Genomic DNA, 23,949 nt, shown 5'->3' on the forward strand with positions numbered 1-23,949 from the left:
GCCGAAGAGAAAAGGCTGAGAGAACAAATACAAAATCATGACTCCAATGAAAAAATTTTAAAACGATATAATGATACAGTCTCGAAAATAAATGCGTATGACAACAACAAACAAAAAGATCAGTTCATCCACTTCAAGAAACTGACCCAATCATTCGAACTTGGAAACGCGAAAGACTTGAAAACTTGGGCAAAGCAAAAAAACAACACGAACAATATTACTTCACTTAGGGTTGGTGCAAGTGTTACAACAAATCAGGAAGAAATCATCAAAGTCTTTGAAAACCATTTTTCACAGCTTTACAAAAGCAAGAAAAAAGGCTCTTTTGAGATTTTTCTTGACCATTTGAACGAGCGCAAAAACGAAGCAACAAATGATGTAAATGTAATCACCATAGATGAAGTATTGAAAGCAATTAACAAACTCAATGCAAAGAGCTCACCGGGTTCGGATGGAATAACCTCAAACTTTTACAAGATTTTTAAGAGAGAAATGGCCCCATTGCTACAAAGCGTTTTCAACAATATTGTTCGAACTGAAAAAGTCCCTGAAAGCCAAAATATTGCAATCTTAAAACTTCTGCCTAAAACTGATAATCCGAGAACTGTTGATGAATTTAGACCTATAAGCTTGCTGAACACTGACCTCAAAATTCTATCACACATTCTATCTGCCAGAATCATAATAGATCTTGAAGACATAATAGGCCAACATCAGCATGCATACTTGAGCAAACGACAAATCCATATAGCATTAAATAAAGTTCGAAAAGCCCATAAGCAACTAAATAACAGCAAATGCCTTGTGAATCTGGATTTTTCAAAAGCTTTTGACAAAGTAGACAGAGATTACATCTTCGCCCTTCTCGATAAAATTGGCATTGACCAATACACAAAATCTGCCATCAGAACAGTTTACAATGAAACGAAAGCAATTATTGAAATCAATGGCTACCTTTCCAAAACAATTGTACTACAACGCGGAGTTAGGCAAGGTTGTCCCCTTTCAGCTTTACTTTTCATACTTGCTGTTGAGCCCTTGCTTTGCTGTATAGACAACTCACCACATATTAAAGGTTTCACCAGCTCAAAAACAGTGGCTTATGCAGACGACATTACTTGCTCAATACGCATATCATCGATTGAAGGACTATTTGACACTGTCAAAGATTTTTGCGATTGCACTCAACTAGAAATCAACGTCAAAAAGAGTGAGATCCTGTCAACGAGAGACATAGCTTTCTATAAAACTGTACGTGTAACAAAAATCCTGGGCATTAAATTCTTTACTGATAAATCATCAACAAACTTACTTGATCTCATCAAAACACAAATTGCCATTTACGTGCGCTTCATTTCTCGATCGAAAACTTTAAGAGCCAAGAGACAAAACATTGAAACTTTTATCCTTCCAAAGTTCCTGTATTATTCAAGACACACGGACACAACAGTAAATATTCTGACGAATGTTCAAAAACTCATCAACAATCTACTAAAAACTGGTGACAAAATGGAAATTAGAAGTAAAGTTCTTTACCAATCTGTTGCTGTGGGCGGTATCTCTCTTCCACATATTACATCAAAAATAATCTCAGCAAAACTGATAGACGAAATTAACTCATCAAACGAGAACGATGTTTCCTTTCCAAATGACTTAACAATTTTGTTAAAATCTTTAAAGCTCAAAGTCTCTCAAAATGACAACAGTATCCTTCTGTTTAAGAACAACATCGAAACTTCCCTGAGACTTAACAAAGCCTTAAGAACAAGTGAGATTCACTGGTATATCATTGCTCAAGTTTTTCCAACAAGTTTTATCGAGGACCGCTTAAACAAATCCGTCATAAAGTACAATTGTTCAACGAAAGAATTAACTCTCTTTAGCAAAAATATCTGGAAATTTTACAAACTTTTGCCACAACAACAAAATCTTTTATATCGCCTTGCCTTCAATTGTCTTGTTGACAAACAGATTAGATGGATGAAAAATTTTTCAGAGTCACCAATTTGCAGCTATTGCGAAAAAGAGTTTGAAACATCGGAACATTTAATTCTCAAATGCGAACAATTATCTGGAGCGAGAAGTACCCTAAGGCTGAATAGTTGGCGCGACGTCTTTGTAAATATGAAAGTTGAAACTCTTAGATTTACGGCAAGTGTCCTAAATGGATCCTGGCAAGAAACCCCTGAACAAACAAAAAACTATTGGAATTTTGTACTTAATTTGTAAAGCTTCAACAATGAAATCTGATAAATTTTCCTTGTAAATACCAACTGTAACGATTCATCAATGAAACCTGCTGAATTATTTCAACATCATTGTAAATAACAACTGTAAATAATAGCATCTGAATTTATTATTTAAAAGCCTAATTGTTGTGATAAACTTATTAAATAGGTAAGTATTAACTTTATTTGATAAGTTTTATTTGAATGCACTCTGCGTTAGCGGAGTGCAGCCTAAAGAATGGAACTGAGCGATTTGCACTAACTTAAAAGTTAGTTTAATAAAGGGAAATTATACAATTAGTATTGATGTTTCCGAGACAGTTCCGAATATCAAATATACATAATACGCAAGCAGGGGAACTATTATAATGGCCTTTACAAGTATATGGGGTGTGTTTGGAGCAATGGTTACTGCTGAAATTGTCATTTACAGAAAGTATCCGCGCTCGATGAGGCTTAACTTTTTCGATCACCGAACTTTGTATTGGTCACCAAATCGTCAATTTTAGTCCGCGAACCATTTTGGACAAGTTTGGCACCGCGAACCATTTTGGACAAGTTTTTACCGATTTCTAAAAAAGTATCCGCGCTCGATGAGGCTTAACTTTTTCGATCACCGAACTTTGTTTTGGTCACCAAATCGTCAATTTTGGTCCAATTTGGCTCATTTTTTGTGGGCATGCTCCACTTGAGCCATAATTTGGGATAAGATAAAAAAATCTGGCACAGCGAACCATTTTGGACAAGTTTTTACCAATTTCCAAAAAAGTATCCGCGCTAGATGAGGCTTAATTTTTTCGATCACCGAACTTTGTTTTGGTCACCAAATCGTCAATTTTGGTCCGATTTGGCTCATTTTTTGTGGGCATGCTCCACTTGAGCCATAATTTGGGATAAGAGAAAAAAATCTGGCACCGCGAACCATTTTGGACAATTTTTTACCGATTTCCAAAAAACATCCGCGCTCGATGAGGCTTAACTTTTTCGATCACCGAGGCTTTTTGAGGCTCTAAAATGTGTAAATATCGAATAAAAGTATTCTATGAGGTTTGAATACTCAAAAGAAAAAGCCTACAACACCTGGTGTTCCCAAGCGGTCACCCATCCAAGTACTAACCAGGCCCAATGTTGCTTAACTTCGGTGATCGGACGAGAACCGGTGCATTCAACATGGTATGGTCGTAGGCATTTGCGTAAGCGGGAGCGAATTTATATACAACAGTATTGTATTGTAGTCTCATATTCATATACAGGATCACTTTAACTCGCCGCCTTGCGGTTTGCAAAATAGTCACTTAATACATGCAATTTTAGCCACGGTTGTGTTATAATTTATGCAATTCGTAGCCATACAGTGTATTATGACAAACGCGCAAACTTTTTGCTTCCAACCATCCACAATACAGTGGAACGGCCGCAAAACAAAGCACAGATGAATTGGGTACGAGGAACCTGTATAACCGGACATTGAACCGGAAGTATGACTTCAGTGGGTTTAGGCCGGTAGTTGGGAAAATCAGTGGCGAATTGCTTTTAGCCTAATTGTTGTGATAAACTTATTAAATAGGTAAGTATTAATTTTATTTGATAAGTTTTATTTGAATGCACTCTGCGTTAGCGGAGTGCAGCCTAAAGAATGGAACTGAGCGATTTGCACTAACTTAAAAGTTAGTTTAATAAAGGGAAATTATACAATTAGTATTGATGTTTCCGAGACAGTTCCGAATATCAAATATACATAATACGCAAGCAGGGGAACTATTATAATGGCCTTTACAAGTATATGGGGTGTGTTTGGAGCAATGGTTACTGCTGAAATTGTCATTTACAAAAAGTATCCGCGCTCGATGAGGCTTAACTTTTTCGATCACCGAACTTTGTATTGGTCACCAAATCGTCAATTTTAGTCCGCGAACCATTTTGGACAAGTTTGGCACCGCGAACCATTTTGGACAAGTTTTTACCGATTTCTAAAAAAGTATCCGCGCTCGATGAGGCTTAACTTTTTCGATCACCGAGGCTTTTTGAGGCTGTAAAATGTGTAAATATCGAATAAAAGTATTCTATGAGGTTTGAATACTCAAAAGAAAAAGCCTACAACACCTGGTGTTCCCAAGCGGTCACCCATCCAAGTACTAACCAGGCCCAATGTTGCTTAACTTCGGTGATCGGACGAGAACCGGTGCATTCAACATGGTATGGTCGTAGGCATTTGCGTAAGCGGGAGCGAATTTATATACAACAGTATTGTATTGTAGTCTCAAATTCATATACAGGATCACTTTAACTCGCCGCCTTGCGGTTTGCAAAATAGTCACTTAATACATGCAATTTTAGCCACGGTTGTGTTATAATTTATGCAATTCGTAGCCATACAGTGTATTATGACAAACGCGCAAACTTTTTGCTTCCAACCGTCCACAATACAGTGGAACGGCCGCAAAACAAAGCACAGATGAATTGGGTACGAGGAACCTGTATAACCGGACATTGAACCGGAAGTATGACTTCAGTGGGTTTAGGCCGGTAATTGGGAAAATCAGTGGTGAATTGCTTTTAGCCTAATTGTTGTGATAAACTTATTAAATAGGTAAGTATTAACTTTATTTGATAAGTTTTATTTGAATGCACTCTGCGTTAGCGGAGTGCAGCCTAAAGAATGGAACTGAGCGATTTGCACTAACTTAAAAGTTAGTTTAATAAAGGGAAATTATACAATTAGTATTGATTTTTCCGAGACAGTTCCGAATATCAAATATACATAATACGCAAGCAGGGGAACTATTATAATGGCCTTTACAAGTATATGGGGTGTGTTTGGAGCAATGGTTACTGCTGAAATTGTCATTTACAAAAAGTATCCGCGCTCGATGAGGCTTAACTTTTTCGATCACCGAACTTTGTATTGGTCACCAAATCGTCAATTTTAGTCCGATTTGGCTCATTTTTTGTGGGCATGCTCCACTTGAGCCATAGTTTGGGATAAAATAAAAAAATCTGGCACAGCGAACCATTTTGGACAAATTTTTACAATTTCCAAAAAAGTATCCGCGCTCGATGAGGCTTAATTTTTTCGATCACCGAACTTTGTTTTGGTCACCAAATCGTCAATTTTGGTCCGATTTGGCTCATTTTTTGTGGGCTTGCTCCACTTGAGCCATAATTTGGGATAAAATAAAAAAATCTGGCACCGCGAACCATTTTGGACAAGTTTTTACCGATTTCCAAAAAAGTATCCGCGCTCGATGAGGCTTAACTTTTTCGATCACCGAGGCTTTTTGAGGCTCTAAAATGTGTAAATATCGAATAAAAGTATTCTATGAGGTTTGAATACTCAAAAGAAAAAGCCTACAGCACCTGGTGTTCCCAAGCGGTCACCCATCCAAGTACTAACCAGGCCCAATGTTGCTTAACTTCGGTGATCGGACGAGAACCGGTGCATTCAACATGGTATGGTCGTAGGCATTTGCGTAAGCGGGAGCGAATTTATATACAACAGTATTGTATTGTAGTCTCATATTCATATACAGGATCACTTTAACTCGCCGCCTTGCGGTTTGCAAAATAGTCACTTAATACATGCAATTTTAGCCACGGTTGTGTTATAATTTATGCAATTCGTAGCCATACAGTGTATTATGACAAACGCGCAAACTTTTTCGATCACCGAGGCTTTTTGAGGCTCTAAAATGTGTAAATATCGAATAAAAGTATTCTATGAGGTTTGAATACTCAAAAGAAAAAGCCTACAACACCTGGTGTTCCCAAGCGGTCACCCATCCAGGTACTAATCAGGCCCAATGTTGCTTAACTTCGGTGATCGGACGAGAACCGGTGCATTCAACATGGTATGGTCGTAGGCATTTGCGTAAGCGGGAGCGAATTTATATACAACAGTATTGTATTGTAGTCTCAAATTCATATACAGGATCACTTTAACTCGCCGCCTTGCGGTTTGCAAAATAGTCACTTAATACATGCAATTTTAGCCACGGTTGTGTTATAATTTATGCAATTCGCAGCCATACAGTGTATTATGACAAACGCGCAAACTTTTTGCTTCCAACCATCCACAATACAGTGGAACGGCCGCAAAACAAAGAAAAGATGAATTGGGTACGAGGAACCTGTATAACCGGACATTGAACCGGAAGTATGACTTCAGTGGGTTTAGGCCGGTAATTGGGAAAATCAGTGGTGAATTGCTTTTAGCCTAATTGTTGTGATAAACTTATTAAATAGGTAAGTATTAACTTTATTTGATAAGTTTTATTTGAATGCACTCTGCGTTAGCGGAGTGCAGCCTAAAGAATGGAACTGAGCGATTTGCACTAACTTAAAAGTTAGTTTAATAAAGGGAAATTATACAATTAGTATTGATGTTTCCGAGACAGTTCCGAATATCAAATATACATAATACGCAAGCAGGGAAACTATTATAATGGCCCTTACAAGTATATGGGGTGTGTTTGGAGCAATGGTTACTGCTGAAATTATCATTTACAAAAAGTATCCGCGCTCGATGAGGCTTAACTTTTTCGATCACCGAACTTTGTATTGGTCACCAAATCGTCAATTTTAGTCCGATTTGGCTCATTTTTTGTGGGCATGCTCCACTTAAGCCATAGTTTGGGATAAAATAAAAAAATCTGGCACAGCGAACCATTTTGGACAAGTTTTTACCAATTTCCAAAAAAGTATCCGCGCTCGATGAGGCTTAATTTTTTCGATCACCGAACTTTGTTTTGGTCACCAAATCGTCAATTTTGGTCCGATTTGGCTCATTTTTTGTGGGCATGCTGCACTTGAGCCATAATTTGGGATAAAATAAAAAAGTTTGGCACCGCGAACCATTTTGGACAAGTTTTTACCGATTTCCAAAAAAGTAACCGCGCTCGATGAGGCTTAACTTTTTCGATCACCGAGGCTTTTTGAGGCTCTAAAATGTGTAAATATCGAATAAAAGTATTCTATGAGGTTTGAATACTCAAAAGAAAAAGCCTACAACACCTGGTGTTCCCAAGCGGTCACCCATCCAAGTACTAACCAGGCCCAATGTTGCTTAACTTCTGTGATCGGACGAGAACCGGTGCATTCAACATGGTATGGTCGTAGGCATTTGCGTAAGCGGGAGCGAATTTATATACAACAGTATTGTATTGTAGTCTCAAATTCATATACAGGATCACTTTAACTCGCCGCCTTGCGGTTTGCAAAATAGTCACTTAATACATGCAATTTTAGCCACGGTTGTGTTATAATTTATGCAATTCGTAGCCATACAGTGTATTATGACAAACGCGCAAACTTTTTGCTTCCAACCATCCACAATACAGTGGAACGGCCGCAAAACAAAGCACAGATGAATTGGGTACGAGGAACCTGTATAACCGGACATTGAACCGGAAGTATGACTTCAGTGGGTTTAGGCCGGTAATTGGGAAAATCAGTGGCGAATTGCTTTTAGCCTAATTGCTGTGATAAACGTATTAAAAAGGTAAGTATTAACTCTATTTGATAAGTTTTATTTGAATGCACTCTGCGTTAGCGGAGTGCAGCCTAAAGAATGGAACTGAGCGATTTGCACTAACTTAAAAGTTAGTTTAATAAAGGGAAATTATACAATTAGTATTGATGTTTCCGAGACAGTTCCAAATATCAAATATACATAATACGCAAGCAGGGGAACTATTATAATGGCCTTTACAAGTATATGAGGTGTGTTTGGAGCAATGGTTACTGCTGAAATTGTCATTTACAAAAAGTATCCGCGCTCGATGAGGCTTAACTTTTTCGATCACCGAACTTTGTATTGGTCACGAAATCGTCAATTTTAGTCCGATTTGGCTCATTTCTTGTGGGCATTCTCCACTTGAGCCATAGTTTGGGATAAAATAAAAAAATCTGGCACAGCGAACCATTTTGGACAAGTTTTTACCAATTTCCAAAAAAGTATCCGCGCTCGATGAGGCTTAATTTTTTCGATCACCGAACTTTGTTTTGGTCACCAAATCGTCAATTTTGGTCCGATTTGGCTCATTTTTTGTGGGCATGCTCCACTTGAGCCATAATTTGGGATAAAATAAAAAAATCTGGCACCGCGAACCATTTTGGACAAGTTTTTACCGATTTCCAAAAAAGTATCCGCGCTCGATGAGGCTTAACTTTTTCGATCACCGAGGCTTTTTGAGGCTCTAAAATGTGTAAATATCGAATAAAAGTATTCTATGAGGTTTGAATACTCAAAAGAAAAAGCCTACAACACCTGGTGTTCCCAAGCGGTCACCCATCCAAGTACTAACCAGGCCCAATGTTGCTTAACTTCGGTGATCGGACGAGAACCGGTGCATTCAACATGGTATGGTCGTAGGCATTTGCGTAAGCGGGAGCGAATTTATATACAACAGTATTGTATTGTAGTCTCATATTCATATACAGGATCACTTTAACTCGCCGCCTTGCGGTTTGCAAAATAGTCACTTAATACATGCAATTTTAGCCACGGTTGTGTTATAATTTATGCAATTCGTAGCCATACAGTGTATTATGACAAACGCGCAAACTTTTTCGATCACCGAGGCTTTTTGAGGCTCTAAAATGTTTAAATATCGAATAAAAGTATTCTATGAGGTTTGAATACTCAAAAGAAAAAGCCTACAACACCTGGTGTTCCCAAGCGGTCACCCATCCAAGTACTAATCAGGCCCAATGTTGCTTAACTTCGGTGATCGGACGAGAACCGGTGCATTCAACATGGTATGGTCGTAGGCATTTGCGTAAGCGGGAGCGAATTCATATACAACAGTATTGTATTGTAGTCTCAAATTCATATACAGGATCACTTTAACTCGCCGCCTTGCGGTTTGCAAAATAGTCACTTAATACATGCAATTTTAGCCACGGTTGTGTTATAATTTATGCAATTCGTAGCCATACAGTGTATTATGACAAACGCGCAAACTTTTTGCTTCCAACCATCCACAATACAGTGGAACGGCCGCAAAACAAAGCAAAGATGAATTGGGTACGAGGAACCTGTATAACCGGACATTGAACCGGAAGTATGACTTCAGTGGGTTTAGGCCGGTAATTGGGAAAATCAGTGGTGAATTGCTTTTAGCCTAATTGTTGTGATAAACTTATTAAATAGTTAAGTATTAACTTTATTTGATAAGTTTTATTTGAATGCACTCTGCGTTAGCGGAGTGCAGCCTAAAGAATGGAACTGAGCGATTTGCACTAACTTAAAAGTTAGTTTAATAAAGGGAAATTATACAATTAGTATTGATGTTTCCGAGACAGTTCCGAATATCAAATATACATAATACGCAAGCAGGGGAACTATTATAATGGCCCTTACAAGTATATGGGGTGTGTTTGGAGCAATGGTTACTGCTGAAATGGTCATTTACAAAAAGTATCCGCGCTCGATGAGGCTGAACTTTTTCGATCACCGAACTTTGTATTGGCCACCAAATCGTCAATTTTAGTCCGATTTGGCTCATTTTTTGTGGGCATGCTCCACTTAAGCCATATTTTGGGATAAAATAAAAAAATCTGGCACAGCGAACCATTTTGGACAAGTTTTTACCAATTTCCAAAAAAGTATCCGCGCTCGATGAGGCTTAATTTTTTCGATCACCGAACTTTGTTTTGGTCACCAAATCGTCAATTTTGGTCCGATTTGGCTCATTTTTTGTGGGCATGCTCCACTTGAGCCATAATTTGGGATAAAATAAAAAAATCTGGCACCGCGAACCATTTTGGACAAGTTTTTACCGATTTCCAAAAAAGTATCCGCGCTCGATGAGGCTTAACTTTTTCGATCACCGAGGCTTTTTGAGGCTCTAAATTGTGTAAATATCGAATAAAAGTATTCTATGAGGTTTGAATACTCAAAAGAAAAAGCCTACAACACCTGGTGTTCCCAAGCGGTCACCCATCCAAGTACTAACCAGGCCCAATGTTGCTTAACTTCGGTGATCGGACGAGAACCGGTGCATTCAACATGGTATGGTCGTAGGCATTTGCGTAAGCGGGAGCGAATTTATATACAACAGTATTGTATTGTAGTCTCAAATTCATATACAGGATCACTTTAACTCGCCGCCTTGCGGTTTGCAAAATAGTCACTTAATACATGCAATTTTAGCCACGGTTGTGTTATAATTTATGCAATTCGTAGCCATACAGTGTATTATGACAAACGCGCAAACTTTTTGCTTCCAACCATCCACAATACAGTGGAACGGCCGCAAAACAAAGCAAAGATGAATTGGGTACGAGGAACCTGTATAACCGGACATTGAACCGGAAGTATGACTTCAGTGGGTTTAGGCCGGTAATTGGGAAAATCAGTGGTGAATTGCTTTTAGCCTAATTGTTGTGATAAACTTATTAAATAGTTAAGTATTAACTTTATTTGATAAGTTTTATTTGAATGCACTCTGCGTTAGCGGAGTGCAGCCTAAAGAATGGAACTGAGCGATTTGCACTAACTTGAAAGTTAGTTTAATAAAGGGAAATTATACAATTAGTATTGATGTTTCCGAGACAGTTCCGAATATCAAATATACATAATACGCAAGCAGGGGAACTATTATAATGGCCCTTACAAGTATATGGGGTGTGTTTGGAGCAATGGTTACTGCTGAAATGGTCATTTACAAAAAGTATCCGCGCTCGATGAGGCTGAACTTTTTCGATCACCGAACTTTGTATTGGCCACCAAATCGTCAATTTTAGTCCGATTTGGCTCATTTTTTGTGGGCATGCTCCACTTAAGCCATATTTTGGGATAAAATAAAAAAATCTGGCACAGCGAACCATTTTGGACAAGTTTTTACCAATTTCCAAAAAAGTATCCGCGCTCGATGAGGCTTAATTTTTTCGATCACCGAACTTTGTTTTGGTCACCAAATCGTCAATTTTGGTCCGATTTGGCTCATTTTTTGTGGGCATGCTCCACTTGAGCCATAATTTGGGATAAAATAAAAAAATCTGGCACCGCGAACCATTTTGGACAAGTTTTTACCGATTTCCAAAAAAGTATCCGCGCTCGATGAGGCTTAACTTTTTCGATCACCGAGGCTTTTTGAGGCTCTAAATTGTGTAAATATCGAATAAAAGTATTCTATGAGGTTTGAATACTCAAAAGAAAAAGCCTACAACACCTGGTGTTCCCAAGCGGTCACCCATCCAAGTACTAACCAGGCCCAATGTTGCTTAACTTCGGTGATCGGACGAGAACCGGTGCATTCAACATGGTATGGTCGTAGGCATTTGCGTAAGCGGGAGCGAATTTATATACAACAGTATTGTATTGTAGTCTCAAATTCATATACAGGATCACTTTAACTCGCCGCCTTGCGGTTTGCAAAATAGTCACTTAATACATGCAATTTTAGCCACGGTTGTGTTATAATTTATGCAATTCGTAGCCATACAGTGTATTATGACAAACGCGCAAACTTTTTGCTTCCAACCATCCACAATACAGTGGAACGGCCGCAAAACAAAGCAGAGATGAATTGGTTTCGAGGAACCTGTATAACCGGACATTGAACCGGAAGTATGACTTCAGTGGGTTTAGGCCGGTAATTGGGAAAATCAGTGGTGAATTGCTTTTAGCCTAATTGTTGTGATAAACTTATTAAATAGTTAAGTATTAACTTTATTTGATAAGTTTTATTTGAATGCACTCTGCGTTAGCGGAGTGCAGCCTAAAGAATGGAACTGAGCGATTTGCACTAACTTAAAAGTTAGTTTAATAAAGGGAAATTATACAATTAGTATTGATGTTTCCGAGACAGTTCCGAATATCAAATATACATAATACGCAAGCAGGGGAACTATTATAATGGCCTTTACAAGTATATGGGGTGTGTTTGGAGCAATGGTTACTGCTGAAATTGTCATTTACAAAAAGTATCCGCGCTCGATGAGGCTTAACTTTTTCGATCACCGAACATTGTATTGGTCACCAAATCGTCAATTTTAGTCCGCGAACCATTTTGGACAAATTTTGCACCGCGAACCATTTTGGACAAGTTTTTACCGATTTCTAAAAAAGTATCCGCGCTCGATGAGGCTTAACTTTTTCGATCACCGAACTTTGTTTTGGTCACCAAATCGTCAATTTTGGTCCGATTTGGCTCATTTTTTGTGGGTATGCTCCACTTGAGCCATAGGTTGGGATAAAATAAAAAAATCTGGCACAGCGAACCATTTTGGACAAGTTGTTACCGATTTCCAAAAAAGTATCCGCGCTCGATGAGGCTTAACTTTTTCGATCATCGAACTTTGTTTTGGTCACCAAATCGTCAATTTTAGTCCGATTTGGCTCATTTTTTGTGGGCATGCTCCACTTGAGCCATAGTTTGGGATAAAATAAAAAAATCTGGCACCGCGAACCATTTTGGACAAGTTTTTACCGATTACCAAAAAAGTATCCGCGCTCGATGAGGCTTAACTTTTTCGATCACCGAGGCTTTTTGAGGCTCTAAAATGTGTAAATATCGAATAAAAGTATTCTTTGAGGTTTGAATACTCAAAAGAAAAAGCCTACAACACCTGGTGTTCCCAAGCGGTCACCCATCCAAGTACTAACCAGGCCCAATGTTGCTTAACTTCGGTGATCGGACGAGAACCAGTGCATTCAACATGGTATGGTTGTAGGCATTTGCGTAAGTGGGAGCGAATTTATATACAACAGTATTGTATTGTAGTCTCATATTCATATACAGGATCACTTTAACTCGCGGCCTTGCGGTTTGCAAAATAGTCACTTAATACATGCAATTTTAGCCACGGTTGTGTTATAATTTATGCAATTCGTAGCCATACAGTGTATTATGACAAACGCGCAAACTTTTTGCTTCCAACCATCCACAATACAGTGGAACGGCCGCAAAACAAAGCAGAGATGAATTGGTTTCGAGGAACCTGTATAACCGGACATTGAACCGGAAGTATGACTTCAGTGGGTTTAGGCCGGTAATTGGGAAAATCAGTGGCGAATTGCTTTTAGCCTAATTGTTGTGATAAACTTATTAAATAGGTAAGTATTAACTTTATTTGATAAGTTTTATTTGAATGCACTCTGCGTTAGCGGAGTGCAGCCTAAAGAATGGAACTGAGCGATTTACACTAACTTAAAAGTTAGTTTAATAAAGGGAAATTATGCAATTAGTATTGATGTTTCCGAGACAGTTCCAAATATCAAATATACATAAGACGCAAGCAGGGGAACTAATATAATGGCCTTTACAAGTATATGGGGTGTGTTTGGAGCAATGGTTACTGCTGAAATTGTCATTTACAAAAAGTATCCGCGCTCGATGAGGCTTAACTTTTTCGATCATTGAACTTTGTTTTGGTCACCAAATCGTCAATTTTAGTCCGATTTGGCTCATTTTTTGTGGGCATGCTCCACTTGAGCCATAGTTTGGGATAAAATAAAAAAGTCGGGCACCGCGAACCATTTTGGACAAGTTTTTGCCGATTTCCAAAAAAGTATCCGCGCTCGATGAGGCTTAACTTTTTCGATCACCGAGGCTTTTTGAGGCTGTAAAATGTGTAAATATCGAAAAAAAAGTATTCTATGAGGTTTGAATACTCAAAAAAAAAGCCTACAACACCTGGTGTTCCCAAGCGGTCACCCATCCAAGTACTAACCAGGCCCAATGTTGCTTAACTTCGGTGATCGGACGAGAACCGGTGCATTCAACATGGTATGGTCGTAGGCATTTGCGTAAGCGGGAGCGAATTTATATACAACAGTATTGTATTGTAGTCTCATATTCATATACAGGATCACTTTAACTCGCCGCCTTGCGGTTTGCAAAATAGTCACTTAATACATGCATTTTTAGCCACGGTTGTGTTATAATTTATGCAATTCGTAGCCATACAGTGTATTATGACAAACGCGCAAACTTTTTGCTTCCAACCATCCACAATACAGTGGAACGGCCGCAAAACAAAGCAGAGATGAATTGGTTTCGAGGAACCTGTATAACCGGACATTGAACCGGAAGTATGACTTCAGTGGGTTTAGGCCGGTAATTGGGAAAATCAGTGGCGAATTGCTTTTAGCCTAATTGTTGTGATAAACGTAATAAATAGGTAAGTATTAACTCTATTTGATAAGTTTTGTTTGAATGCACTCTGCGTTAGCGGAGTGCAGCCTAAAGAATGGAACTGAGCGATTTGCACTAACTTAAAAGTTAGTTTAATAAAGGGAAATTATACAATTAGTATTGATGTTTCCGAGACAGTTCCAAATATCAAATATACATAATACGCAAGCAGGGGAACTATTATAATGGCATTTACAAGTATATGGGGTGTGTTTGGAGCAATGGTTACTGCTGAAATTGTCATTTACAAAAAGTATCCGCGCTCGATGAGGCTTAACTTTTTCGATCACCGAACTTTGTATTGGTCACCAAAGCGTCAATTTTAGTCCGATTTGGCTCATTTTTTGTGGGCATGCTCCACTTGAGCCGTAATTTGGGATAAAATAAAAAAATCTGGCACAGCGAACCATTTTGGACAAGTTTTTACCGATTTCCAAAAAAGTATCCGCGCTCGATGAGGCTTAACTTTTTCGATCACCGAGGCTTTTTGAGGCTCTAATATGTGTAAATATCGAATAAAAGTATTCTATGAGGTTTGAATACTCAAAAGAAAAAGCCTACAACACCTGGTGTTCCCAAGCGGTCACCCATCCAAGTACTAACCAGGCCCAATGTTGCTCAACTTCGGTGATCGGACGAGAACCGGTGCATTCAACATGGTATGGTCGTAGGCATTTGCGTAAGCGGGAGCGAATTTATATACAACAGTATTGTATTGTAGTCTCATATTCATATAAAGGATCACTTTAACTCGCCGCCTTGCGGTTTGCAAAATAATCACTTAATACATGCAATTTTAGCCACGGTTGTGTTATAATTTATGCAATTCGTAGCCATACAGTGTATTATGACAAACGCGCAAACTTTTTGCTTCCAACCATCCACAATACAGTGGAACGGCCGCAAAACAAAGCAGAGATGAATTGGTTTCGAGGAACCTGTATAACCGGACATTGAACCGGAAGTATGACTTCAGTGGGTTTAGGCCGGTAATTGGGAAAATCAGTGGCGAATTGCTTTCAGCCTAATTGTTGTGATAAACGTATTAAATAGGTAAGTATTAACTCTATTTGATAAGTTTTGTTTGAATGCACTCTGCGTTAGCGGAGTGCAGCCTAAAGAATGGAACTGAGTGATTTGCACTAACTTAAAAGTTAGTTTAATAAAGGGAAATTATACAATTAGTATTGATGTTTCCGAGACAGTTCCAAATATCAAATATACATAATACGCAAGCAGGGGAACTATTATAATGGCCTTTACAAGTATATGGGGTGTGTTTGGAGCAATGGTTAGTGCTGAAATTTTCATTTACAAAAAGTATCCGCGCTCGATGAGGCTTAACTTTTTCGATCACCGAACTTTGTTTTGGTCACCAAATCGTCAATTTTAGTCCGATTTGGCTCATTTTTTGTGGGCATGCTCCACTTGAGCTTTAGTTTGGGATAAAATAAAAAAATCTGGCACCGCGAACCATTTTGGACAAGTTTTTACCGATTTCCAAAAAAGTATCCGCGCTCGATGAGGCTTAACTTTTTCGATCACCGAGGCTTTTTGAGGCTCTAAAATGTGTAAATATCGAATAAAAGTATTCTATGAGGTTTGAATACTCAAAAGAAAAAGCCTACAACACCTGGTGTTCCCAAGCGGTCACCCATCCAAGTACTAAGCAGGCCCAATGTTGCTTAACTTCGGTGATCGGACGAGAACCGGTGCATTCAACATGGTATGGTCGTAGGCATTTGCGTAAGCGGGAGCGAATTTATATACAACAGTATTGTATTGTAGTCTCATATTCATATACAGGATCACTTTAACTCGCCACCTTGCGGTTTGCAAAATAGTCACTTAATACATGCATTTTTAGCCACGGTTGTGTTATAATTTATGCAATTCGTAGCCATACAGTGTATTATGACAAACGCGAAAACTTTTTGCTTCCAACCATCCACAATACAGTGGAACGGCCGCAAAACAAAGCACAGATGAATTGGGTACGAGGAACCTGTATAACCGGACATTGAACCGGAAGTATGACTTCAGTGGGTTTAGGCCGGTAATTGGGAAAATCAGTGGCGAATTGCTTTTAGCCTAATTGTTGTGATAAACGTATTAAATAGGAAAGTATTAACTCTATTTGATAAGTTTTATTTGAATGCACTCTGCGTTAGCGGAGTGCAGCCTAAAGAATGGAACTGAGTGATTTGCACTAACTTAAAAGTTAGTTTAATAAAGGGAAATTATACAATTAGTATTGATGTTTCCGAGACAGTTCCAAATATCAAATATACATAATACGCAAGCAGGGGAACTATTATAATGGCCTTTACAAGTATATGGGGTGTGTTTGGAGCAATGGTTACTGCTGAAATTTTCATTTACAAAAAGTATCCGCGCTCGATGAGGCTTAACTTTTTCAATCACCGAACTTTGTTTTGGTCACCAAATCGTCAATTTTAGTCCGATTTGGCTCATTTTTTGTGGGCATGCTCCACTTGAGCCATAGTTTGGGATAAAATAAAAAAAATCCGGCACCACGAACCATTTTGGACAAGTTTTTACCGATTTCCAAAAAAGTATCCGCGCTCGATGAGGCTTAACTTTTTCGATCACCGAGGCTTTTTGAGGCTCTAAAATGTGTAAATATCGAATAAAAGTATTCTATGAGGTTTGAATACTCAAAAGAAAAAGCCTACAACACCTGGTGTTCCCAAGCGGTCACCCATCCAAGTACTAACCAGGCCCAATGTTGCTTAACTTCGGTGATCGGACGAGAACCGGTGCATTCAACATGGTATGGTCGTAGGCATTTGCGTAAGCGGGAGCGAATTTATATACAACAGTATTGTATTGTAGTCTCATATTCATATACAGGATCACTTTAACTCGCCACCTTGCGGTTTGCAAAATAGTCACTTAATACATGCATTTTTAGCCACGGTTGTGTTATAATTTATGCAATTCGTAGCCATACAGTGTATTATGACAAACGCGAAAACTTTTTGCTTCCAACCATCCACAATACAGTGGAACGGCCGCAAAACAAAGCACAGATGAATTGGGTACGAGGAACCTGTATAACCGGACATTGAACCGGAAGTATGACTTCAGTGGGTTTAGGCCGGTAATTGGGAAAATCAGTGGCGAATTGCTTTTAGCCTAATTGTTGTGATAAACGTATTAAATAGGAAAGTATTAACTCTATTTGATAAGTTTTATTTGAATGCACTCTGCGTTAGCGGAGTGCAGCCTAAAGAATGGAACTGAGCGATTTGCACTAACTTAAAAGTTAGTTTAATAAAGGGAAATTATACAATTAGTATTGATGTTTCCGAGACAGTTCCAAATATCAAATATACATAATACGCAAGCAGGGGAACTATTATAATGGCCTTTACAAGTATATGGGGTGTGTTTGGAGCAATTGTTACTGCTGAAATTGTCATTTACAAAATGTATCCGCGCTCGATGAGGTTTAACTTTTTCGATCACCGAAATTTTTATTGGTCACCAAATTGTCAATTTTAGTCCGATTTGGCTCATTTTTTTGGGCATGCTCCACTTGAGCCATGAGCCATAGTTTGGGATAAAGTAAAAAAAATCTGGCGCAGCGAACCATTTTGGACAAGTTTTTACCGATTTCCAAAAAAGTATCCGCGCTCGATGAGGCTTAACTTTTTCGATCACCGAACTTTGTTTTGGTCACCAAATCGTCAAATTTAGTCCGATTCGGCTCATTTTTTGTGGGCATGCTCCACTTGAGCCATAGTTTGGGATAAAATAAAAAAATCTGGCACCGCGAACCATTTTGGACAAGTTTTTACCGATTTCCAAAAAAGTATCCGCGCTCGATGAGGCTTAACTTTTTCGATCACCGAGGCTTTTTGAGGCTCTAAAATGTGTAAATATCGAATAAAAGTATTCTATGAGGTTTGAATACTCAAAAGAAAAAGCCTACAACACCTGGTGTTCCCAAGCGGTCACCCATCCAAGTACTAACCAGGCCCAATGTTGCTTAACTTCGGTGATCGGACGAGAACCGGTGCATTCAACATGGTATGGTCGTAGGCATTTGCGTAAGCGGGAGCGAATTTATATACAACAGTATTGTATTGTAGTCTCATATTCATATACAGGATCACTTTAACTCGCCGCCTTGCGGTTTGCAAAATAGTCACTTAATACATGCATTTTTAGCCACGGTTGTGTTATAATTTATGCAATTCGTAGCCATACAGTGTATTATGACAAACGCGCAAACTTTTTGCTTCCAACCATTCACAATACAGTGGAACGGCCGCAAAACAAAGCACAGATGAATTGGGTACGAGGAACCTGTATAACCGGACATTGAAGCGGAAGTATGACTTCAGTGGGTTTAGGCCGGTAATTGGGAAAATCAGTGGCGAATTGCTTTTAGCCTAATTGTTGTGATAAACGTATTAAATAGGAAAGTATTAACTCTAATTGATAAGTTTTATTTGAATGCACTCTGCGTTAGCGGAGTGCAGCCTAAAGAATGGAACTGAGCGATTTGCTAACTTAAAAGTTAGTTTAATAAAGGGAAATTATACAATTAGTATTGATGTTTCCGAGACAGTTCCAAATATCAAATATACATAATACGCAAGCAGGGGAACTATTATAATGGCCTTTACAAGTATATGGGGTGTGTTTGGAGCAATGGTTACTGCTGAAATTGTCATTTACAAAAAGTATCCGCGCTCGATGAGGCTTAACTTTTTCGATCACCGAACTTTGTATTGGTCACCAAATTGTCAATTTTAGTCCGATTTGGCTCATTTTTTTGGGCATGCTCCACTTGAGCCATGAGCCATAGTTTGGGATAAAGTAAAAAAAATCTGGCGCAGCGAACCATTTTGGACAAGTTTTTACCGATTTCCAAAAAAGTATCCGCGCTCGATGAGGCTTAACTTTTTCGATCACCGAACTTTGTTTTGGTCACCAAATCGTCAAATTTAGTCCGATTTGACTCATTTTTTGTGGGCATGCTCCACTTAAGCCATAGTTTGGGATAAAATAAAAAAATCTGGCACCGCAAACCATTTTGGACAAGTTTTTACCGATTTCCAAAAAAGTATCCGCGCTCGATGAGGCTTAACTTTTTCGATCACCGAGGCTTTTTGAGGCTCTAAAATGTGTAAATATCGAATAAAAGTATGCTATGAGGTTTGAATACTCAAAAGAAAAAGCCTACAACACCTGGTGTTCCCAAGCGGTCACCCATCCAAGTACTAACCAGGCCCAATTTTGCTTAACTTCGGTGATCGGACGAGAACCGGTGCATTCAACATGGTATGGTCGTAGGCGTTTGCGTAAGTGGGAGCGAATTTATATACAACAGTATTGTATTGTAGTCTCATATTCAGATAGAGGATCACTTTAACTCGCCGCCTTGCGGTTTGCAAAATAGTCACTTAATACATGCATTTTTAGCCACGGTTGTGTTATAATTTATGCAATTCGTAGCCATACAGTGTATTATGACAAACGCGCAAACTTTTTGCTTCCAACCATCCACAATACAGTGGAACGGACGCAAAACAAAGCACAGATGAATTGGGTACGAGGGACCTGTATAACCGGACATTGAACCGGAAGTATGACTTCAGTGGGTTTAGGCCGGTAATTGGGAAAATCAGTGGCGAATTGCTTTTAGCCTAATTGTTGTGATAAACGTATTAAAAAGGTAAGTATTAACTCTATTTGATAGGTTTTATTTGAATGCACTCTGCGTTAGCGGAGTGCAGCCTAAAGAATGGAACTGAGCGATTTGCACTAACTTAAAAGTTAGTTTAATAAAGGGAAATTATACAATTAGTATTGATGTTTCCGAGACAGTTCCAAATATCAAATATACATAATACGCAAGCAGGGGAACTATCATAATGGCCTTTACAAGTATATGGGGTGTGTTTGGAGCAATTGTTACTGCTGAAATTGTCATTTACAAAAAGTATCCGCGCTCGATGAGGCTTAACTTTTTCGATCACCGAACTTTGTATTGGTCACCAAATTGTCAATTTTAGTCCGATTTGGCTCATTTTTTTTGGGAATGCTCCACTTGAGCCATGAGCCATAGTTTGGGATAAAATAAAAAAATCTGGCACCGCAAACCATTTTGAACAAGTTTTTACCGATTTCCAAAAAACGTATCCGCGCTCGATGAGGCTTAACTTTTTCGATCACCGAGGCTTTTTGGGGCTCTAAAATGTGTAAATATCGAATAAAAGTATTCTATGAGGTTTGAATACTCAAAAGAAAAAGCCTACAACACCTGGTGTTCCCAAGCGGTCACCCATCCAAGTACTAACCAGGCCCAATGTTGCTTAACTTCGGTGATCGGACGAGAACCGGTGCATTCAACATGGTATGGACGTAGGCATTTGCGTAAGCGGGAGCGAATTTATATACAACAGTATTGTATTGTAGTCTCATATTCATATACAGGATCACTTTAACTCGCCGCCTTGCGGTTTGCAAAATAGTCACTTAATACATGCATTTTTAGCTACGGTTGTGTTATAGTTTATGCAATTCGTAGCCATACAGTGTATTATGACAAACGCGCAAACTTTTTGCTTCCAACCATCCACAAAACAGTGGAACGGCCGCAAAACAAAGCACAGATGAATTGGGTACGAGGAACCTGTATAACCGGACATTGAACCGGAAGTAACCGGACTTCAGTGGGTTTAGGCCGGTAATTGGGAAAATTAGTGGCGAATTGCTTTTAGCCTAATTGTTGTGATAAACGTATTAAAAAGGTAAGTCTTAACTCTATTTGATAAGTTTTATTTGAATGCACTCTGCGTTAGCGGAGTGCAGCCTAAAGAATGGAACTGAGCGATTTGCACTAACTTAAAAGTTAGGTTAATAAAGGGAAATTACACAATTAGTATTGATGTTTCCGAGACAGTTCCAAATATCAAATATACATAATACGCAAGCAGGGGAACTATTATAATGGCCTTTACAAGTATATGGGGTGTGTTTGGAGCAATGGTTACTGCTGAAATTGTCATTTACAAAAAGTATCCGCGCTCGATGAGGCTTAACTTTTTCGATCACCGAACTTTGTATTGGTCACCAAATCGTCAATTTTAGTCCGATTTGGCTCATTTTTTTTGGGCATGCTCCACTTGAGCCATAGTTTGGGATAAAATAAAAAAATCTGGCACAGCGAACCATTTTGGACAAGTTTTTACCGATTTCCAAAAAAGTATCCGCGCTCGATGAGGCTTAACTTTTTCGATCACCGAACTTTGTATTGGTCACCAAATCGTCAATTTTAGTCCGATTTGGCTCATTTTTTTGGGCATGCTCCACTTGAGCCATAGTTTGGGATAAAATAAAAAAATCTGGCACAGCGAACCATTTTGGACAAGTTTCTACCGATTTCCAAAAAAGTATCCGCGCTCGATGAGGCTTAATTTTTTCGATCACTGAACTTTGTTTTGGTCACCAAATCGTCAATTTTAGTCCAATTTGGCTCATTTTTTGTGGGCATGCTCCACTTGAGCCATAGTTTGGGATAAGAAAAAAAATCTGGCACCGCGAACCATTTTGGACAAGTTTTTACCGATTTCCAAAAAAGTATCCGCGCTCGATGAGGCTTAACTTTTTCGATCACCGAGGATTTTTGAGGCTCTAAAATGTGTAAATATCGAATAAAAGTATTCTATGAGGTTTGAATACTCAAAAGAAAAAGCCTACAACACCTGGTGTTCCCAAGCGGTCACCCATCCAAGTACTAACCAGGCCCAATGTTGCTCAACTTCGGTGATCGGACGAGAACCGGTGCATTCAACATGGTATGGTCGTAGGCATTTGCGTAAGCGGGAGCGAATTTATATACAACAGTATTGTATTGTAGTCTCATATTCATATACAGGATCACTTTAACTCGCCGCCTTGCGGTTTGCAAAATAGTCACTTAATACATGCAATTTTAGCCACGGTTGTGTTATAATTTATGCAATTCGTAGCCATACAGTGTATTATGACAAACGCGCAAACTTTTTGCTTCCAACCATCCACAAAACAGTGGAACGGCCGCAAAACAAAGCACAGATGAATTGGGTACGAGGAACCTGTATAACCGGACATTGAACCGGAAGTATGACTTCAGTGGGTTTAGGCCGGTAATTGGGAAAATCAGTGGCGAATTGCTTTTAGCCAAATTGTTGTGATAAACGTATTAAATAGGTCAGTTTTAACTCTATTTGATAAGTTTTATTTGAATGCACTCTGCGTTAGCGGAGTGCAGCCTAAAGAATGGAACTGAGCGATTTGCACTAACTTAAAAGTTAGTTTAATAAAGGGAAATTATACAATTAGTATTGATGTTTCCGAGACAGTTCCAAATATCAAATATACATAATACGCAAGCAGGGGAACTATTATAATGGCCTTTACAAGTATATGGGGTGTGTTTGGAGCAATGGTTACTGCTGAAATTGTCATTTACAAAAAGTATCCGCGCTCGATGAGGCTTAACTTTTTCGATCACCGAACTTTGTATTGGTCACCAAATCGTCAATTTTAGTCCGATTTGGCTCATTTTTTGTGCGCATACTCCACTTGAGCCATAATTTGGGATAAAACAAAAAAATTTGGCACCGCGAACCATTTTGGAAAAGTTTTCACCGATTTCCAAAAAAGTATCCGCCCTCGATGAGGCTTAACTTTTTCGATCATCGAGGCTTTTTGAGGCTCTAAAATGTGTAAATATCGAATAAAAGTATTCTATGAGATTTGAATACTCAAATTAAAAAGCCTACAACACCTGGTGTTCCCAAGCGGTCACCCATCCAGGTACTAACCAGGCCCAATGTTGCTTAACTTCGGTGATCGGACGAGAACCGGTGCATTCAACATGGTATGGTCGTAGGCATTTGCGTAAGCGGGAGCGAATTTATATACAACAGTATTGTATTGTAGTCTCATATTCATATACAGGATCACTTTAACTCGCCGCCTTGCGGTTTGCAAAATAGTCACTTAATACATGCATTTTTAGCCACGGTTGTGTTATAATTTATGCAATTCGTAGCCATACAGTGTATTATGACAAACGCGCAAACTTTTTGCTTCCAACCATCCACAATACAGTGGAACGGCCGCAAAACAAAGCACAGATGAATTGAGTACGAGGAACCTGTATAACCGGACATTGAACCGGAAGTATGACTTCAGTGGGTTTAGGCCGGTAATTGGGAAAATCAGTGGCGAATTGCTTTTAGCCAAATTGTTGTGATAAGCGTATTAAATAGGTCAGTTTTAACTCTATTTGATAAGTTTTATTTGAATGCACTCTGCGTTAGCGGAGTGCAGCCTAAAGAATGGAACTGAGCGATTTGCACTAACTTAAAAGTTAGTTTAATAAAGGGAAATTATACAATTATTATTGATGTCTCCGAGACAGTTCCAAATATCAAATATGCATAATACGCAAGCAGGGGAACTATTATAATGGCCTTTACAAGTATATGGGGTGTGTTTGGAGCAATGGTTACTGCTGAAATTGTCATTTACAAAAAGTATCCGCGCTCGATGAG

General features: G+C 38.8%; 19 non-coding genes across 19 annotated transcripts; all 19 read right to left on the minus strand.

The window, feature by feature from the left end:
• Positions 1-3,296: 3,296 nt before the first annotated feature.
• Positions 3,297-3,415, minus strand: LOC142347352 (5S ribosomal RNA). The gene has a single exon (XR_012760348.1). It is a non-coding gene; the product is annotated as a 5S ribosomal RNA (ribosomal RNA).
• A 904-nt stretch (positions 3,416-4,319) lies between these two features.
• Positions 4,320-4,438, minus strand: LOC142347353 (5S ribosomal RNA). Its single transcript, XR_012760349.1, has one exon. It is a non-coding gene; the product is annotated as a 5S ribosomal RNA (ribosomal RNA).
• A 1,135-nt stretch (positions 4,439-5,573) lies between these two features.
• Positions 5,574-5,692, minus strand: LOC142347011 (5S ribosomal RNA). The gene has a single exon (XR_012760039.1). It is a non-coding gene; the product is annotated as a 5S ribosomal RNA (ribosomal RNA).
• A 279-nt stretch (positions 5,693-5,971) lies between these two features.
• On the minus strand, positions 5,972-6,090 carry LOC142346932 (5S ribosomal RNA). Its single transcript, XR_012759966.1, has one exon. It is a non-coding gene; the product is annotated as a 5S ribosomal RNA (ribosomal RNA).
• A 1,136-nt stretch (positions 6,091-7,226) lies between these two features.
• LOC142347102 (5S ribosomal RNA) lies at positions 7,227-7,345 on the minus strand. The gene has a single exon (XR_012760125.1). It is a non-coding gene; the product is annotated as a 5S ribosomal RNA (ribosomal RNA).
• A 1,136-nt stretch (positions 7,346-8,481) lies between these two features.
• LOC142347354 (5S ribosomal RNA) lies at positions 8,482-8,600 on the minus strand. The gene has a single exon (XR_012760350.1). It is a non-coding gene; the product is annotated as a 5S ribosomal RNA (ribosomal RNA).
• Positions 8,601-8,879: 279 nt separating this feature from the next.
• Positions 8,880-8,998, minus strand: LOC142346898 (5S ribosomal RNA). The gene has a single exon (XR_012759934.1). It is a non-coding gene; the product is annotated as a 5S ribosomal RNA (ribosomal RNA).
• A 1,136-nt stretch (positions 8,999-10,134) lies between these two features.
• LOC142347355 (5S ribosomal RNA) lies at positions 10,135-10,253 on the minus strand. Its single transcript, XR_012760351.1, has one exon. It is a non-coding gene; the product is annotated as a 5S ribosomal RNA (ribosomal RNA).
• Positions 10,254-11,389: 1,136 nt separating this feature from the next.
• LOC142347356 (5S ribosomal RNA) lies at positions 11,390-11,508 on the minus strand. The gene has a single exon (XR_012760352.1). It is a non-coding gene; the product is annotated as a 5S ribosomal RNA (ribosomal RNA).
• Positions 11,509-12,788: 1,280 nt separating this feature from the next.
• On the minus strand, positions 12,789-12,907 carry LOC142346978 (5S ribosomal RNA). Its single transcript, XR_012760009.1, has one exon. It is a non-coding gene; the product is annotated as a 5S ribosomal RNA (ribosomal RNA).
• A 948-nt stretch (positions 12,908-13,855) lies between these two features.
• LOC142347358 (5S ribosomal RNA) lies at positions 13,856-13,974 on the minus strand. Its single transcript, XR_012760353.1, has one exon. It is a non-coding gene; the product is annotated as a 5S ribosomal RNA (ribosomal RNA).
• Positions 13,975-14,922: 948 nt separating this feature from the next.
• On the minus strand, positions 14,923-15,041 carry LOC142347114 (5S ribosomal RNA). The gene has a single exon (XR_012760136.1). It is a non-coding gene; the product is annotated as a 5S ribosomal RNA (ribosomal RNA).
• A 948-nt stretch (positions 15,042-15,989) lies between these two features.
• On the minus strand, positions 15,990-16,108 carry LOC142347053 (5S ribosomal RNA). The gene has a single exon (XR_012760079.1). It is a non-coding gene; the product is annotated as a 5S ribosomal RNA (ribosomal RNA).
• A 949-nt stretch (positions 16,109-17,057) lies between these two features.
• On the minus strand, positions 17,058-17,176 carry LOC142347360 (5S ribosomal RNA). Its single transcript, XR_012760355.1, has one exon. It is a non-coding gene; the product is annotated as a 5S ribosomal RNA (ribosomal RNA).
• A 1,143-nt stretch (positions 17,177-18,319) lies between these two features.
• On the minus strand, positions 18,320-18,438 carry LOC142347361 (5S ribosomal RNA). Its single transcript, XR_012760356.1, has one exon. It is a non-coding gene; the product is annotated as a 5S ribosomal RNA (ribosomal RNA).
• A 1,141-nt stretch (positions 18,439-19,579) lies between these two features.
• On the minus strand, positions 19,580-19,698 carry LOC142347036 (5S ribosomal RNA). Its single transcript, XR_012760063.1, has one exon. It is a non-coding gene; the product is annotated as a 5S ribosomal RNA (ribosomal RNA).
• A 956-nt stretch (positions 19,699-20,654) lies between these two features.
• Positions 20,655-20,773, minus strand: LOC142346974 (5S ribosomal RNA). The gene has a single exon (XR_012760006.1). It is a non-coding gene; the product is annotated as a 5S ribosomal RNA (ribosomal RNA).
• A 1,325-nt stretch (positions 20,774-22,098) lies between these two features.
• LOC142347115 (5S ribosomal RNA) lies at positions 22,099-22,217 on the minus strand. The gene has a single exon (XR_012760137.1). It is a non-coding gene; the product is annotated as a 5S ribosomal RNA (ribosomal RNA).
• Positions 22,218-23,165: 948 nt separating this feature from the next.
• On the minus strand, positions 23,166-23,284 carry LOC142346892 (5S ribosomal RNA). The gene has a single exon (XR_012759928.1). It is a non-coding gene; the product is annotated as a 5S ribosomal RNA (ribosomal RNA).
• Positions 23,285-23,949: the final 665 nt, after the last annotated feature.

Source organism: Convolutriloba macropyga, chromosome 9 (genome assembly GCF_964194025.1).
Source record: "Convolutriloba macropyga chromosome 9, txConMacr16.3, whole genome shotgun sequence".
Lineage (NCBI taxonomy): Eukaryota > Metazoa > Xenacoelomorpha > Acoela > Convolutidae > Convolutriloba > Convolutriloba macropyga.